This window comes from Sminthopsis crassicaudata, chromosome 6 (genome assembly GCF_048593235.1).
Source record: "Sminthopsis crassicaudata isolate SCR6 chromosome 6, ASM4859323v1, whole genome shotgun sequence".
In the NCBI taxonomy this organism is placed as follows: Eukaryota; Metazoa; Chordata; class Mammalia; order Dasyuromorphia; family Dasyuridae; genus Sminthopsis; species Sminthopsis crassicaudata.
In genome coordinates this window covers 222,442,972-222,460,237 of record NC_133622.1, presented here as the reverse complement: position 1 = coordinate 222,460,237, position 17,266 = coordinate 222,442,972, and the positions used below count along the sequence as shown (strand labels likewise).

The 17,266-nt window shown below is 32.0% G+C and overlaps 1 protein-coding gene across 18 annotated transcripts in view; it reads right to left on the bottom strand.

Annotated features, from left to right (window-relative positions):
- HIPK3 (homeodomain interacting protein kinase 3) overlaps positions 1 to 17,266 on the bottom strand; it is an 87,031-nt gene that overhangs the window by 33,925 nt on the left and 35,840 nt on the right. The window lies entirely within an intron of this gene.

The window sequence follows — 17,266 nt, the reverse complement described above, 5'->3', positions numbered from 1 at the left end:
GATTGTTATAGAACATAATATTCCATAAAATTCATATACCACAGCTTATTCAGCCATTTCCCAACTAATGGGCATCCATTCAATTTCCAAAAACAATGCCTTCTTTAAAATAGATGAACTATCCTAACTGGTAAACTCTATCGTAGAGTTCCTATTATTTTGTTTAGGAGCTTCTGAATTTCCCCATCATTTTTGACAAATGATCTTGAGTTTTACAAGTATGCTAGCCTAAATAAGTAAATGTGATGCTGTATACCAAATCTTTGAATGCTGCCCACTCCTTTTCTTCTCCATTACAGACAATTAACTGTGTTTTGGCTTCCTCCAAGTTAGCAATGATTTGTTCACTTCTGAGAAGCACTCAAATCTGTGACATTATGTCTTCAGATAGTCTTTTTGCCTTGGAGCCATCACTTTTGTTGAAAGTACAAATTTAGTTTGGAGAAGGTAAGTCTTTGATCAGTCCAGCACTCTGCACTGCACATAACTTCATCACTGTCATATCCTGTCTCTTCTCTTTTTAAAGACAGTCTTAAATGCCAAGGTCTGCTGCAAAGATATATCCACAGTTTTACTGCATTAAGGTAAATGGAAGACAGTGTTGGTGATGAGGAGGTCATGAGATATACAAATCTTCGGTAGTAAGTAACCACTGCCATTGCTGTTTCCGACCCCATTCCTCTTGAGGACTCCTTGGCATATCTGGTAGTCAGTGCCCACTCTTGCATTAAAATCACCTAGAATTATAAACTCGTCTCTTTTTGGAACATTGATGATGAGGGTCTCCAGGTCCTCATTAAAATTTTTCTTTGACCTCATCAGGGTTTGTCATGATGAGAAGCTATGCACTAATGATTGTGGTGTGATGCTTTCCCGCAAGGCCAATCATATCCTCATGAGCCTGCCATTCACTCCTTTTGATTAGGCTAACTTGTCCTCTAGTCTAGATTGCAAAACCTATACCAGTATCATAGCACTTCCCTTCATTACAGTCACTCTAGAAAAACAGGTATCTAGCTCCAACTCTAGTAAAGCCTTCATTTTCTAGCCTTATTTCACTCAGGGCTGCTATGTGAATGTGATACCTGCTAAGAACTCTAACAATTAACATCTGCTCATCTTCCAGGTATATTGGATTTTGTGTTGTCCACAGGCAAGTACACATTCCATGTGCCAATGATTACAGGAAATCATCTTTGCAAAAGTTTTTGTATCTTTTTGTGTGTTTTGACTACAGGGTAGATGATTCCCATCTGCTGCAGCAAGCAAGCCAAAATTGGGTAAGCAGAAAAATTTTAAGTCACCTATTCTAGCTCCTTATTCATGCCAGGTGGTAAGCAATGTGGTCCTTCAAAAAAGCTTCTCAGATACCTAGAGGCTGCTATATCACATTGCTTCTTCACTTCAGTGAGAAGACAACTCTATGGCTTGGGTTACCTGTGTCCAACCTTGGACTGTAGGTTGTTACTACAGCTCACAGGACATCTGTATCTGCTGTTTTGTCACTTGCCTGTTGCCAAAAGATTTTGAGGTAGGTAAAAATGGTAAAATGATAAGGGTGATGTCTTTTGATTCATGCATAAACTGGATATAAGTGAGACAGAGCTGCATAAAGTTGTCAGCCTCACTTTCTCTTCTACAGTTATCAAAGTTCAATGGAAAGACAAAAGTCTTTGATAGCCCCAGAATACAGTTAAAGATCTTAGTGTCTCTGATGTCTAATCAAGCTCTAAATGCTACACAGCACCTATTTCAGCCATCTTCATGATGATCAAAACAAATTGCTATCTTCCACTAGCAAAAACCTTCAAAAGCTTGGGATAGAATCCTCCCAACTTACTGAAGAGTTTGAGACCCCTTGGTTACCCCCTCAACCTGCTTTATCCAGACTACTGAAAAGGTTTGCCAGGGTATAACCATTGTGCATGTCAGTTTCTTGGGTGAATAGGGTGAACACCAAAGGTGGAAAGCAGCCCTCACACCAAAGAAATTAGTCCTTCTTGCATATATCCCACCACTTTATTTTAGGGGTAAGAACAAGTAAAAAGTAAAGGATGACAACTAAGTTGTGGGAAATGATCTGAGTAATAGTGGCTAAAGACTTCTCTATTTTGTATTTTTCTCTATATTGTACAATTCAAAGACAATGACCAAATCAACATTAATTAGTTGCTTATTATGTAGCACTGTGCTTGATAAAAATAGATGTTTTGTTAAAAGAGTAGAGTTTCACATGAAGAAGAATTACAGGCTTCTTCTAAATTCTTCTAAAGAATCTAAAGCAAGAAAAAGTATTAACAGTTTGAGCCAGCCAGAATTTACATAATTTGTCCCAAAAATAGAGCTATTAGAGTTGTTTTAACAGTTCTCAAAAGGTTAATCATTTAAGTTGGGGAATACTGCATAATACTTAAAATATTAAGTTTGAATAAGATAGTCCCTGCCATTATAAAACTTATGTGTAATTTATAAAACAATAGTACAAGAGTTTCAAAATAAAGTGCAAGGTCCTGAAGCATATGATAAAAGAAAGGCTTTATACACTACAAGGTAACATTATTATTAATATAAGCACTTCAAAATTTGTAGACTAAAGTGAATAGAAATAGGAGACTAAAAAATATTTTTTCCTCAAGGCAGCATTGTTTGAGGAGGAGGGAAGGAGGGAGGAAGTCAAGCTCAGAATTAAAAGTTATTTATCTTCCCAAATTGATAGCAGATTTTTTTTTACCTTTCAGATTTTCAAACTATCAATTCTGAATTCATGTCAGTTAAGATCAAAACATAATCAGAATACATCACCCAATGAGCAGGAATAAAAGTTTTTTTTTTAAAAGCTTTTTATTTTTCCAAATACATGCAAAGATAGTTTTCAACATTCACCTTTGCAAAAACTTGTTTTCAAAATTTTTTTCCTCCCTTCCCCCCTCTATCCTCACATCGACAGCAAGAAATCCAACATAGATTAAATAACTGCAATTCTACTAAGCAGATTTCCATATTCTTCATGCTGTGCACAAAAAATCAAATCAAAAGGAAAAAAATGAAAAAAAATGAGAAAAAAAAACAAGCAAACAACAACAATAATAAAAAGTGAAAATACCATGCTTTGATCTATCTTCAATTTCCATAGTTCTTTTTCTGGATGCAGATAGTTCTTTCCATCACAAGTCTATTGGAACTGCCTTGAATCACCTCATTGTTGAAAAGAGCCAAGTCCATCACAGTTGATCATCACATAATCTTGTTACTATGCACAATGTTTTCTTGGTTCTAATCACTTCACTTACTATCAGTTGATGTAAGTCTTCTCACTTCAAGAGTGAGTCTTATATGTAATAAACATTCTAAGGCAGTAAGAGCTCTCGATAAGTCAGCCTAATAGGCGATACTGCATACAAATATTCCTTCCATCTAAATCATTTCACATCTAAAATCATCTTTCCTTTTTAAGCCTACTAACTTTTTCCTCAGCTCTAACTTACCAAAATGAAATCAAATGAAAGCCAATTTCAAGTATGAACCATATTGCTAACCACATTGACTTTATATCAAGGAAAAATAGATCAAATTTTGGGTCCCCCACTTAAGTCAATTGTTTAGAACTCAAATTTACTTTCCTATAAAAACCATAATAACTGGTAGGCATATTCCCACAAAGGCCCAGTCTGCCTATAATTTAAAAGATTTTAAAAGTGTTATTTTTTTTTTTTAGCTATACAAAATTTAAATAGAAAAATAAAAAATTGTTAAAGTTAAAAGTAAATTGTTTTTATTCATCTTAAATGCCACTCCTTGAGGAAAAGAACTCAATCTACAATGTCAATTTAGTATATATTTCAATACTGTGAATGCTCTGTGACTTCAATGATATTCCTAACCTTCTAATGGTAGTGATGAGTCATTCAGTCAATTAACATTTACTAAGTATCTCCTATGTGTCAGATATTATCTTGAGTGAGTACTTTTTTTACCTATGTCTTCCTATAAATCCTTCATAAAAGTTATTCCCATAGATCCCTTGATATTAAAAGATCATGCTGGTCACTACAATTATACATAGTCATGTATTTTTGTATGTCTGTTTGCATCAGCATATGTTTTTCAGTTTTTCAAATACTTTCATCTGCACTACTAGATTTGTCTTGACTCAAATATCTCCCTACGCCAATCCGTTTCTCAACACTGTTGTTAAAGTGATTTTCCTTTTTAAAAAAATGCAAAAATAAAAATGAATAAACTCATTTATTTTTAGTTTTGTGATCTTTCTCTCCTACTACTTCCTCTCTAACCCACTCCAAGTCATAATCATGCATAATTTAGTAAAACAAATTCCTACACTGGCCATGCACAAAAATATATATCTGTCCAACTCTGAGGTATTACCTCATACCTCTCAAATGGCTAAGATGACAGGAATTGATAATGAAAAATTTTGGAGGAGATAATGTAAAAACTGGAACACTAATACATTGTTGATGGAGCTGTGAAATGACCCAATCATTCTGGAGAGCAATTTGGAACTATGCCCAAAGTGTCCATACCCTTTGATTCAACACTATCACTTCTGGATCTGTATCCCAAAGAAATAATAAAAGAAGGGAAAAGGACCCACATGTGCAAAAATGTTTCTAGCAGTCCTCATTGTAGTGGCAAGGAACAAGAAATTGAATAGATGTCCATCAATTGGGGAATGGCTGAAAAAGCTGTGGTATATGAATGTAATGGAATATTATTGTTCTATAAGAAATGATTAGCAGGCTGATTTCAGAAAATTCTGGAAAGACTTACATGAAATGCTGAGTGAAGTGAGCAAAACCAAGAGAACACTGTACATAGTAATAAGATGATTATGGAATGCTCAACCGTGATGGACTTAGCTCTTTTTAACAACGTTGAAATCAAGGCAATTCCAATAGAGTTGGGATGGAAAATGCCATCTGAATCTAGAGAAAGAACTACGGAGAGAACAAAGCACAGTATTTTCACCTTTTTTTTGTTGTAATATGTTTGCTTTTTTTTTTTTCCTTATTCATGGTTTTTTTCCTTTTTGGTCTGATTTTTCTTGCACAGCATAACAAATATGGTAATATGTTTAACACAATTGCACATAGATAACCTATATCAAATTACTTGGGGTGTCTTGGGGTGAGAGGAAGGGAAGGAGAAAAATTTGGAACACAAAGTCTTGCAAAAATGAATATACATGTATACATACACGTACATACAAATACATAAAGATATGCAGATGTATATATATATATATCATTTCATTATATGCAGAAATTGACAGTCTTTCAAAGTTGTCTTTCTCCACTATGTTGTCACTGTATAAAATTGTTCTGTTCAATTAGCTCTGTGTCAATTGATAGCAGTCCTTCCCAATTTCACCTGAAACTGTTCATTTTGTCATTTTTTAAATCACAATATTTCATTATGTACATATATCAGAATGTATTTACACATTCACCAATAGTTTCATTTTCCAATTTGGGGCTGGTATGGAAAAAAAAACTGCTGTAAACATTCTGGTGCATATGGGTCCTTTTTCCTCTTTGGATTCTTTGGCATCTAATCCTCAAAATAGTAGTACTGGGTCAAAGGATAGCCAATGGTTAGTAACTTTTCTGGTATGTGAAGGACTCTTGGTCATATATGAATTGGACTAGATAACCAACTTCAAATTGTATACTAGTTAAGAAACATTGGATTTCACAGAAAGATGAGCTAAGCTAACTAGTTGCTAATTATCAAAGTTTGTGTTATTTAGCACACTTTCTGTTTCTGCTTTGTTTGCAATATTCTAGGCATGTAATAAATCAATAAAAATGTTATATTCATTCTTTTTTTTAAATAGAACAGGAAATCTTTCCCAAACATCACCTCAACCAAAAATAGCAATCATATCATTGTATAACAACAAAATGTTTTTCATGTACACTAACATAAATATAAGAATTCTCTGAATTTGGGTTGATTTATTTTGGGGGTTATTTTTAAATTTTCTTCTAGTATTTTCAGTTACATTTTGAAATATAATCAACATATATTCCTCAGACTTGATTTTTTTTTAAATACAGTTTTAGCCACAGATTGCCTGTATTATAATATTAAAACACACACACTTACTTCATATGCTGGGGAGTGATCCAAACTAAAAACTCCAACAGAGAATAGTAGAGATTGTTAATTACTCCCTCTCTCCCCTATAGCAAACCAAAAAAAAAAAAAAAACCCAAAACCAAGAAAACCTAAAAATATGTCAAGGGAAAAGAGGAAAAAGCCTAGAAAAGCATAAATCCAACAGTATATACCAACATGCAAATTTTAGCCAAAGTCAGAAAAGTTAGAAAAAATAACAGTTTAAATAGATATAAGCTACTAATGGCTAGAAAATATTTCCCTAAAACAGGGAATGGAGAGTTTGAATTATTTATTACAAATTTTTATAAAAAGCATTATTAACTGCATTTTATCTACCAATAAAAGACAATAAATCTACCACTACCAAATACTTTGTGATAGAACTGGCCATAGTGAAGGGAAAAAATAGTTGATATAATTGAGATTTGCAAAACTTTTTAAATAATCTCATTTGATTTTCTCAATCCAAGTAACATCACTGTTATTCCATATGAATTTGGAGGCTGAACGAGGTGTAGTGGCTTGTCCAAGGTCCCTTTGAAAGGCTACAAACTCTGTTTAATTAAAACCTGTTAGTTCCAAGTAAATAACAAAAGCTAACATATATGGATGGATCTCTCCAACTGCTCTTGTTTGGCCTTGTGAAGAGAGAAGAGAGCTGCTAAAGATGCCAAAGGAAGACATCTAAGTTCAGAGCTTCAATTACTATCAGAATTCAAAACCATTGGACAGTTTTTCTTCAGACCCTGCCACCCCCCAAAAGAAGGAATAAAATCACAGGTATCAATTCACAAAAATATCTGTTGAATTTAAAGAGTAGCCTAATAGGTGATATTAATTTCACTGGGTATAATTATCTTGAGTTCTATTTCTCTCTTGGAAACTCTGGCTTTACATTTATGGCACTTAAATAAATAAATGCTATTAAAACCCAAATATGATAAAACATGAAAGTCAACAAATCAGCCCACACCAATTAACAGAAAACATTATTTTGGAAAACAGCTATTCACAAATACCAAGAATGAATTTACTAATATTCTTTTTCAAGAAAAGAGGTATGAAGTTACATTATCAATGTTTTACATCTCCAAACTGAAATGAAACAGGATGTAGTAGAAAAAACATAAGGCGAGAAAAAACAAAAAAAAAACCAAAAAGAGCTATCTGAGGTCCAAATCCAGGATATTCCCAGGATATCGCCTAAGGCAAGTCACTCTCTGAGATACTACAGAAAATCAGAAATTTAGAGCTGAAAAGAACTCCTTGTTGTCTAATCCAAGACTTCCCAAATTTTTTCCATTCATGACCTCTTTTCACCTGAGAAATTTTTATGTGATCCCAGGTATATAGGTACACAAATAGAAATTCAAATCAAACATTTAATGACAATGAATCATAATATTGTGACTTCCACATTCGGTTATTAGATTCCATAAAGAGTTGGGACCTAATCGAATCCACTAATTTCACAGATGAGGAAATTAAGGCCCCATAACGGTGAAATCCCAATGAAGGTTTCCACACTGGGATTTCTTCAACTAATAAAACCAAAGACCTTTACTGTAATTGTTAGTTCTAACTATCTTGTTATGAGAGCATGTTATACTTTCAAGACATATCAGAAACCCAAAGATATTTCTTTGCAACGGTTATATTATAAAGTCATTTAAATAAAAATTTATAAAATTGTTAATTATGTCCAACACATTCATGTAATAACATTTCATCAAACTATTCCAATGCTAGTTCTTTCAAAGGCTATTTTTTTCTTACATGTTCTTAAAACAGAGTATTTTGAAGCAAAAATTTATCTTCCTGTCTTGGTAGGATAATTTTTACAAAGCCATTAACTCCAAAATCACTCCATCAGCTGTAAAGGACTTGTGGCCATATTTCCTTAGTTTTTACCTTGCAGATTCCTCAGATGCAGACTATCCATATTTTATGCTGAAAATCATAGCAATGTGCTAATTCAGAAAGCTGAGAAGTCACTAGTAAAGGAACTCTTTTTACTAGCTCTAAATAGATAATACAAAAATTCTATTCTAGGAGAGGATTCTGGGAAGATGTTAGAGTAGGTCAGAAAATTCCAAGCTCTCCCCCATATACAAGATAAAATTGTACTTTAAGGCAAACAGTGCAAATAAAAACAAAAAATAGAGTTGGGGAAGAAGAATGGTTATCCTGGGAAAACATGAGAAGACCCCCTAAAAAGAACCAGGGCAGAAGTTTGGCCCCTGTTATGTGTCAACATCTCCAGGCTAGTTCCACTGAAACAACAAGTGGAGGGCCCTGGGTTTAGCTGGGTTGAAAAGTAGCTTCAACCCCAGCCATAGGAACTTTCACTTCCCATTCAATTTGGGGAGTCAAAAGGTCTGAATCTGTGAATATTGAGGGAACCTCTGCTGATAAAGAATGTCAGACTCAGCTGTGCTGCAGACACACAACCCTGCACAAGAAGGAATCAGCAACCCCCCTATCTCTCCCCCTCCTCTATAAGTGCAGAAGCAATAGAGCAGGGAAGCTGCTGACAGCAGGCATTTGCAGGAGGGTGAAGTTCTTGATTTTGGGTTCCAAGCCAGAGAAGAGAACTGAAGAAGGCACCCATCACTACCAAAAGGAGGGAGAGAAAGAAGGAGAGGAAGGAAGGAAAGAGAGAGGAAAGGAGGGAGGAAGGCGAAAGAGGGAGGGGAAGAAAAGAAAGAGAGGAAGGAAGAAGAGAGACACAGAAGGAGGAAGCCAAGGGAGGGACAGAAGGAGGAAGTGGAGGAGGGAACAAATCTTTGAAAATCAGAACTGGGCAAGGGAAAGCCAATGAAGTTAAGAGTTATTAGTTATAAGAAATAATAAAACAAAATACAAAGAATAAAAAATTAGAAGAAAATGTGAGATGTCTCATAAGAAAAACAACAGATCTAGAGAATAGATCAAGAAGAGAAAATAAGAATAATTGAACTACCTGAAAGCTATGTCCAAAAAAAGAATCTGGATACTATACAAGAATTAATTAAAGAAAAATGTCCTCGTATATTGGAACAAGAGGGGAAAGTAGAAATTGGAAAGAATCCACAAATCATCATCTGAAACAGATTCTACTAGGGAAAACCTATAAGGTTTCCCACAAGGAACATTATTGCTAAGTTTCAAATGAACTGCCAGATTTTCTGGATTTTGTGGAAAACAAACTTAAACTTAATAGAAAATCTGATATAAGAGAGTCAATATCAAAGACAAATTTCAAGGGACTCAGTAAGAACAAAATGTTTGTGTCTTATATATGGAAATGTAAACCAAATGTCATTAGTAATTGTGTAGTTCAAAAGAAAGATAGGGAAGATCTGAGTATGATGTGATTCTAAAAAGCAAAACTAAGTAGGAAAAGGCAAAAAAAAAACCCAAAAAAGTAATTATGCTATACAAATGAGGTATGAGAGCAAGAATAATACAGAGGGAATTAGATGGAGGAGAAGGGCTGGTAATTCTGAAATCCTAATCACCTTGAGAATGGATTAAAGGAGAAACAATACATATTTTCCAAAAGGATACAAAATCCTTCAAAATTTATAAAGAAGAAAAGGAGGGAAAGAATAAGATGAGTATTAGAAGGGTATATAAATTAATGGAAGTGGAATAAGGGGTGTAGATTAATGGGAATGAAATCAAAAGAGGGGGAAAAATAGGGGAAAAGTATAACAGAAGGATCCTTGGAGTGCGGAGTGAGGGGGAGATAAGTAAAAGCAAGATAAGCTATGGCATAAAAGCAAAATGGAAGAGTTAGTAGGGATAAGAAACATATACAAAAACACATTAACAACATTAGGAGTAGAATTCATTAGAAAAAAAATATGGGTAGTAATCATTAATCTCAGACAAAGTCAAAATTTTAAAAGATTTAATCAAAACTCAGAAATCTACATTCTATTAACATTTTAGATGTAAGTCTGCATATATATAAAATATATATATACATATATATACATATATGCATATGTATAAAACAACCCATTTTCTCCTCATAACAATCCTTAACAACTGCGGTTTAGGTCTAATTATATTGATAAAAGAAAATTTTATCATATTCAGACTCTGAAATAATCAATATACTAATATTATGTGACTACCACTTTCCTGTTAATGCTACAGGGATATAAATATAAAGAATGAATTGATTACCAGATCACATACAATGGGCAATTTTGCTACCAACAAACTCCAAAGTAAAAAATTTAAATTGCCATCAGTTATAATCACTATATTGAGTGATTTTCCTTAAGTATTTTTGGACAATGTATTTTTGTGAGAGATGTTTCAGTCTGTGTAATAACAAAATGTACCAAAGATAATATTTTAAAATAACAAATAGACTTGCCCCATATAAACCTAAGTGAACAATGACCAAAGCAATTTTAACCAATCTATGTCCTTTTCCACTGTATATAAACTTTGTCTACAGATCTTCCTGTAAGAGACCCAAATTCTAGTTCTGGTTCCCATAATAAACAACCATTATAGATAAGTAAACTGGCTGTAACACTAAGTACACACACACACACACACACACACACACACACACACACAACACACACACACACCATGAGATATGGTTTGAGTATCAATTTTTCTGTCACTCAAGATTTTCTTCTACAATAGATATATTTATTTTTAATTAACAAATTTATATTTGTCCCAGAAGAATAATTTATACGGAAAAAATATCTGAATTGTATCTGTAATCTTTTTCAAATGTATTTTGACCTTTTAAAGTGAAAAGATTTTAAAATAAGACTGAAGATGCCCACATGATTATTTTGTAAAATGTAGTGCACTTATAGTCAAGAGAAAAATTTAGCTTTTATTAATTCTTAACATTCCATTCTTTCTGATCACAAAAGTTGAGCACATATTACATTCTTTCTCTTAAGTAATACAACCTTGTTATATTAGCTGACATCTGAATTATTTACTGCCACTTAATTGGCACTATTCCATACTAAGACTTACTCCAACTAATAGCATCTTGGGAACTGAATTCCATTCTCAATTAAAATTGTTGAAAAGTCAAAAACACAGTTTAGGTCTAATTGTATTAATAAAAGAAAATTTTATCATATTCAGACTCTGAAATAATCAATATACAAATATTAAGTGATCACCACTTTCCTATGTTAATGCTACAGGGATACAAATACAAATAATACAAATACAAAAACACAGAGGCACAGAAGTGCTTGGACTTGTTCCTTAGCATAAACATAAAATTTTACCACATATTAGAATTTCATACTTGAGCATGAGCAAATGTCACTTTCATAGGACAAATAAAAGAATAAAAAATTAAAACTGGCTTTAATTATTTCACAAAAAAAATTTATATGAATGTAAATCAATAAAAAAAAATTTAAGGTTTTCTTCCTCTGAAAATAAATAACTTAATTAATAGGCATAACAATTCTGGACTCATAACCAGAAGCTGATTTTAAGTCTTATATTTGTAGCATACTTTATAGTTACAAACTACAATTACCACAATATCATTATGTTAGTAAGCCTTTAAAAGTATTTTTCACTCCATCTTTATTTGGTATTTAGATATTATGTAGCTTTATACTCTTAACATCACTCATTCAAGGAAGATGAGTGAAAATAATTATCTGCTTTTAACCAATGAGTAAACCTAGTAATAGGAATAGTGTGTTACATATACACAATAGTAATAGCCTGTTCAAAGTTACATACAATGAGTCAAGTAGCAGAATCAGATTTGAATTTAAGGCTCCTTATATGTACTCTTAAATTTAATTGAGTCATATTAACTTGATTTTCCCCCCAACGATGACTATGAGGTAAAGAAAAATATTATCTATGAAAATTTTTAATGCTCTCTAAAACAACTCCACTGCTTTAATTTTATACAAAATTAGAGATGGGGGAAAGGATCTGAGAAGGCAAAAGAAGAGTCACTACAGAGGATGTTAAATAGGAAGAAGAAAAAAATTTAAGAACTATTTGAACTGAAAAAAAAAAAGCTATATTGTTAACAGAATATGTATCTCTGAAATTACAAATTCCACAATTTTTTAGTTTCATTTATCTAAACTTATAAAAGTAAAAAGGCACTTAGTATATTAGAACAATAGAATTTAAAACTGAAAGGGGCTTTAAGATTTCTCTAACAGAATTCCTAGTCAAACAAAACTTAGAATATGGCATATTATTCTATAGATTCTATAAAAGGAGATTTAATCCTAAAGTAGTAAAAGAATCTCATTCTGAGGCAATTTACATATATCAAGGATCCCGAGCATGAATCCAAAAGTTAGTTATAAGCATGACTTTGGTATTTGCTCATTTGCCTGTGCTGGGCTAACTAAATGAAGTCATGCTTGATCAAGAAAGTAGAAACTTCTTCAAAAAACCCAGATAATAACAATGCTTTTTTATGTACTTAATAGTACTGTGACTTTAAACAAGTGATTTACACACTGTTTAGTTCTCATGTTTAATGGTTTGTCTATTTCATGATTCTCCCTAAGAGCTCTTAATATATTGGAAAAAACTTCTTAAAAGTCAACAATTACTCTTGGTAATAAAGAAGATGAATATAAGCACAATTTAATATTTTGCTGGAATTAATAATATTTTAATATTCTAACTGTCCAAACTAAACAAGAAAAAAGTTTTTTACTACTGCATCTAATTTAAAGATTTCATCTTGTGCTAAAGACAAACAAAAATAAATCTTAAATGATCTAAAATTAGTTACAGAAGTTGAAGCTTTGTAACAAAAGCTTTTGGTATTAATATGCCTCTAGTGTCTAATAAAAGGGTTACAGTGTATTAAAATGTTTTAAAGATGTTTAAAGCAAACAAACCTAACAACTCCAGGAAATTGGTCATGGCAGCCAATTAAAAAAAAAAAAAAAAAAAAAAAAAGATTTCATAGTTCATCAAAAAAGATCCTGATAGCTTAAAAGAAATAAAAGATCAAATGATGATTTAAATCCCCAGTCCTTTGCCATTTAAACAAACCTACTGAATAAAGAATACCTTACAAAATACTACCAAAGGATTCATTAAGATTTTTAATATTCTTTTTATTTAAAAATGAATTGCACTGATATAATTTATTTAGATTTTTTAAATTACATATACACCTTTTTTAAACATGAGGGGAAAAAAAGAATCATGACTGGAATTTTGGCATGCAGTTAGGATAATATTTATCCCCTCCTCCCAAACTTATCTATTTACAATTTACTATCCTTTTAATTTAAAGGTACAAAGCCAATACCAACTTTTAGAGATAGTCAATGATTTATCTAAATTATAGCTAAAATAATCAATTTGGGAAGAAGATAAACAATGAGAATGCAAAAATAAGGCAATTGCATAATTAACAAGAACAAAAATTATATTTAGTATTGTTTTAAAGTTTCTACAATGTAAATTAAGCATGTTTAAAAAAGCACTCTAAAGGACAGATTTAATTTTTTTCATTATGTTATTTTCTTTTGAAAGGCTGAGTCAATACTTCAGATATTTAACATTAAAGGTAGTATTTTAATAAATATTCCTCAAAGATTTTCAACATGAAATATTTTCATTTAAAATTTACAAGATATGCATTTCCTTCTTTTTCATCCACATAACTATGAACAAGATCTAATTTTTATTCTTTTCCAAACTTTTTCCTTTGTGCCTAACACAGATCATTGTTATCTATAATGTATATAATAGATATATATACATAAAAAGATATTTTATATATATACAAAAATTGTATGCTGAATGAATGTAAAAGAGTGTCATCATAAACAGGAAAAACTCTACAAACTGGCTAACAAATTCTTTGTATTAGAGAGAAAAAAGATCACTTGACCAGATACAATAGTTAACTTGAAAAGTCTTAAAGAAATTTTTATTTGCAAGGATATAGTAACAGCAGTTCTATGAGTCTAACATCACAAAACAAGGCTCATTTCCAACAATTTAGTACAAGGGGAGAAAAAAAAAGTGGAAAATGCTCCACACTTAGGTTTAAGAGATCTGGAATCTGGGTGTGGCCTCCAGATAGCTCTGAAGAAGTCATTAACCTGGTCAAGACTCAGGATTCTCAACTGTCAGACTATCAGTCCTGCCTTTCACATAAGAACACTGTAATAATCAAATAAGAAAACCCCAACATAGCACAGTTCTGTTATTTTTTTCAGCATGGGCACGATTTAGTATGACAGTAGCTCCCTCCATCGACTGACAACCCATCTGTTGTTTAACAAGAAATGCTCAGGTTACATGTATTGCCTAGGGACAAGAGAGTTACTAAATTTCAGGGTTAAGATTTGAACCCTGGTTTTCCTAATTCTAAACCTACCACATTCTATCCACTACATTTTAAGACCACCTCTATCAGAAGAGATAATGTAAGTGAAAATGCTTTGAAAAATAACATTAAAGCATATAAAACATTAATCTACTATAGTGTTTATATATAAATGATTTTAAAATTTTTTAAATTTTGTTATATGCTTCTTTATATTAGGATTGCCAATTTAGCATTTAATAGAGCCTGCTAAAGAACTCTTTATTAGAATGTTCAATACAATAATTTTCCTCTTTTTATAAAATTTATATACAAATAGTTAGCATTTATACAGTGTTTTAAGATTTGGAAAGCATTTTACAAATGTTAACGCATTTTATCCTCACAACCACTCTGGAAGGTAGGTGCTTTTATTTATTCACATTTTACAGATGAGGAAATTGAGGCCACAGAAGTTAAGTGACTTGCCTAGGATCACACAGTTAAGTATCTAAGATGGGATTTTGGGACTGAGGTTTTCCTGATTAAGAGGTCATCTCCCTGCACCACCTAGCAATCTCAAAGAAGAATTTAAAATAGCCTGAGAAAAACTGTGGAGAAAATAAACTATTTGTGGTATAGTAGATAAGATAAATTCATAAATTATTAAAATTATGTTAAAAGTAAAAGCAACTCAAATTTGTGCATCAAGAAAACACAAAAATTCTTAGTGAAAATCAAGAAAGTAGAAAACAAACCAAAAAGCAGTATTATTTTTTCTGTGTCCCCACTTTTAAATGAAAATTACTACCAAAGTTTACTATTAAAAAAAAAAAATTCACAACCTAAGTTCAGTCACTCTATTTCACAAATGTGGCATATACTTGCTATGCCTTTTTATGCATGCAAAAGTCCAACATATTCCTGACAGTAGCCACATTCATAAGTATAGCAGCTGACTTTAGAACATGCTGACCTTGAGCAATCAACACCCTGAGCAGCGTACACTTCTGGCTTCTTTCACTGTAACAGTGAGACAGCCTCGCCATCTATAGTAGTCAACAGTCTTTGGCCACCATTCCCTGCCTATTTTAAGATATTCCTCCACTACATAACTGTGATGCACAGTTCAAAGTGATAGAATAACATCTGCAGCTATTCCTAAGTGCAAGTTGTTTACAAGGGATTGTGAGCACTTGTGCTCACGCTGCTTCTGTTCCCTCAAGCTTTACTTGTTAAGGTTAGCCTCTGAGGCTCAACTGCCATTTCCTGTTTACACTATTTTTTTAAAGATCAAAGTGTTAACACACAACAAGGGGGTTAAGTTTTCATTTAGGCCACATGTGAATTAATATAGCAGACAGGCAGAGGACTGAATTAATTCCTGGCATTCAAGTTCTAAACATCATCATTACATTTTTGTAAAGTACTGGTAAAATATTTTCCTAGCCAGATGAATTTTTTCATATAACAATTTCTAGAAATCACCAGGAGAGTGTACAATAAAATATAACCCATTTTCCCCTCATAACTTTACTTAACAATTGCAAATGATGTCTTGAAAGTTTAAGTCTAACTGGACTGAGATAAAGACAAATTTCCAATCTTTTTCCTTGACAATTTATATGACAATTACACCTTTTTATTCAAGAAAGATTTTGTTCTTTAAAAAGACCTTAAAGATGAAGAAAATTATGATTAATTCTATCTATATATACATATAAAATTTAATAAGGTGGGTAGGGGGCTTAGTGGTTAATTATTATAAATTAATATCACAAAATTTTATATTAAAAGTATTTAAATTGTGTTATGTATAATTTTGATATCTTAATTCTTTTTAATAATTTAACTATTTAAGTAGTTTTTAAATAGTTTAGCTATTTAAATAATTTCTAAATAGCTTAACAATTATTCCTTAAATAGAACGAAAATTTTGGTAGGACCACCTTAGTAAACTTAGTTACTAGGTAAACCAGTGCTATGCTAAAAATATGGGAAATTATTTCAATTTAAACTTTTAAAAAATATTGATTATTTTGTCCACTCAATAAATATTAAAAGGCAAAATTAATTTAAGGTCCACTTCTTCTTAAAGCCAGGTCAACTGAACATTTCCAAATTAAAAAAAAAAGAAAAACCAATCACCACCAGAAACTAACATCTGAGCTACTGAAGAATTCAAAATCCAAATATAATAGTGTTACATAAATAATAGGTGAATTAAATACAAGGATAAAGCAATCAGAAATTGAGTTAAATGAAGTTGGGAGAATCTAGTAAAATCTTAAGGTGAAAGTTATGCAGAAAAACATTATCATTCTAACATGTTGAAATATGGGAAATACATTTATCTACCTCACACCTTCCACCCTCTAAAAAATCTCAGAGTTTTGCATCTTATGATTAATGATGATTAAATTGAAAGACAGCATAAATATTTAGAAGTGTAAATTTATCTTCCTTTCAATTAATTTAATCAACTTGAGAATCACTACTCCTGAGCAAAACAAAATGTAGTCTCCTTTAGATAGATGATCTTATTTACATATGCCCAAAGGATGTATTATCTGTTGACTTTTCAGTAATAGTTATTAACTTCTACTAAATGTCCTCAGGCTTGGCCCTAATCAATCCATCAAGATAGCATCTCCACAAGATTCTTGACTTGCTCTTGTAGGGATCAAACCAAGAATTTCAATTTCAGATTCTAATCACTAAAAAAATCATTTATACATCTCTATCCAGATGACAAAATCATATTTAGTAAGACAAACTATATGATGAGAAGGGATGCTCTGTAAACAAAAAAAAAAAAAA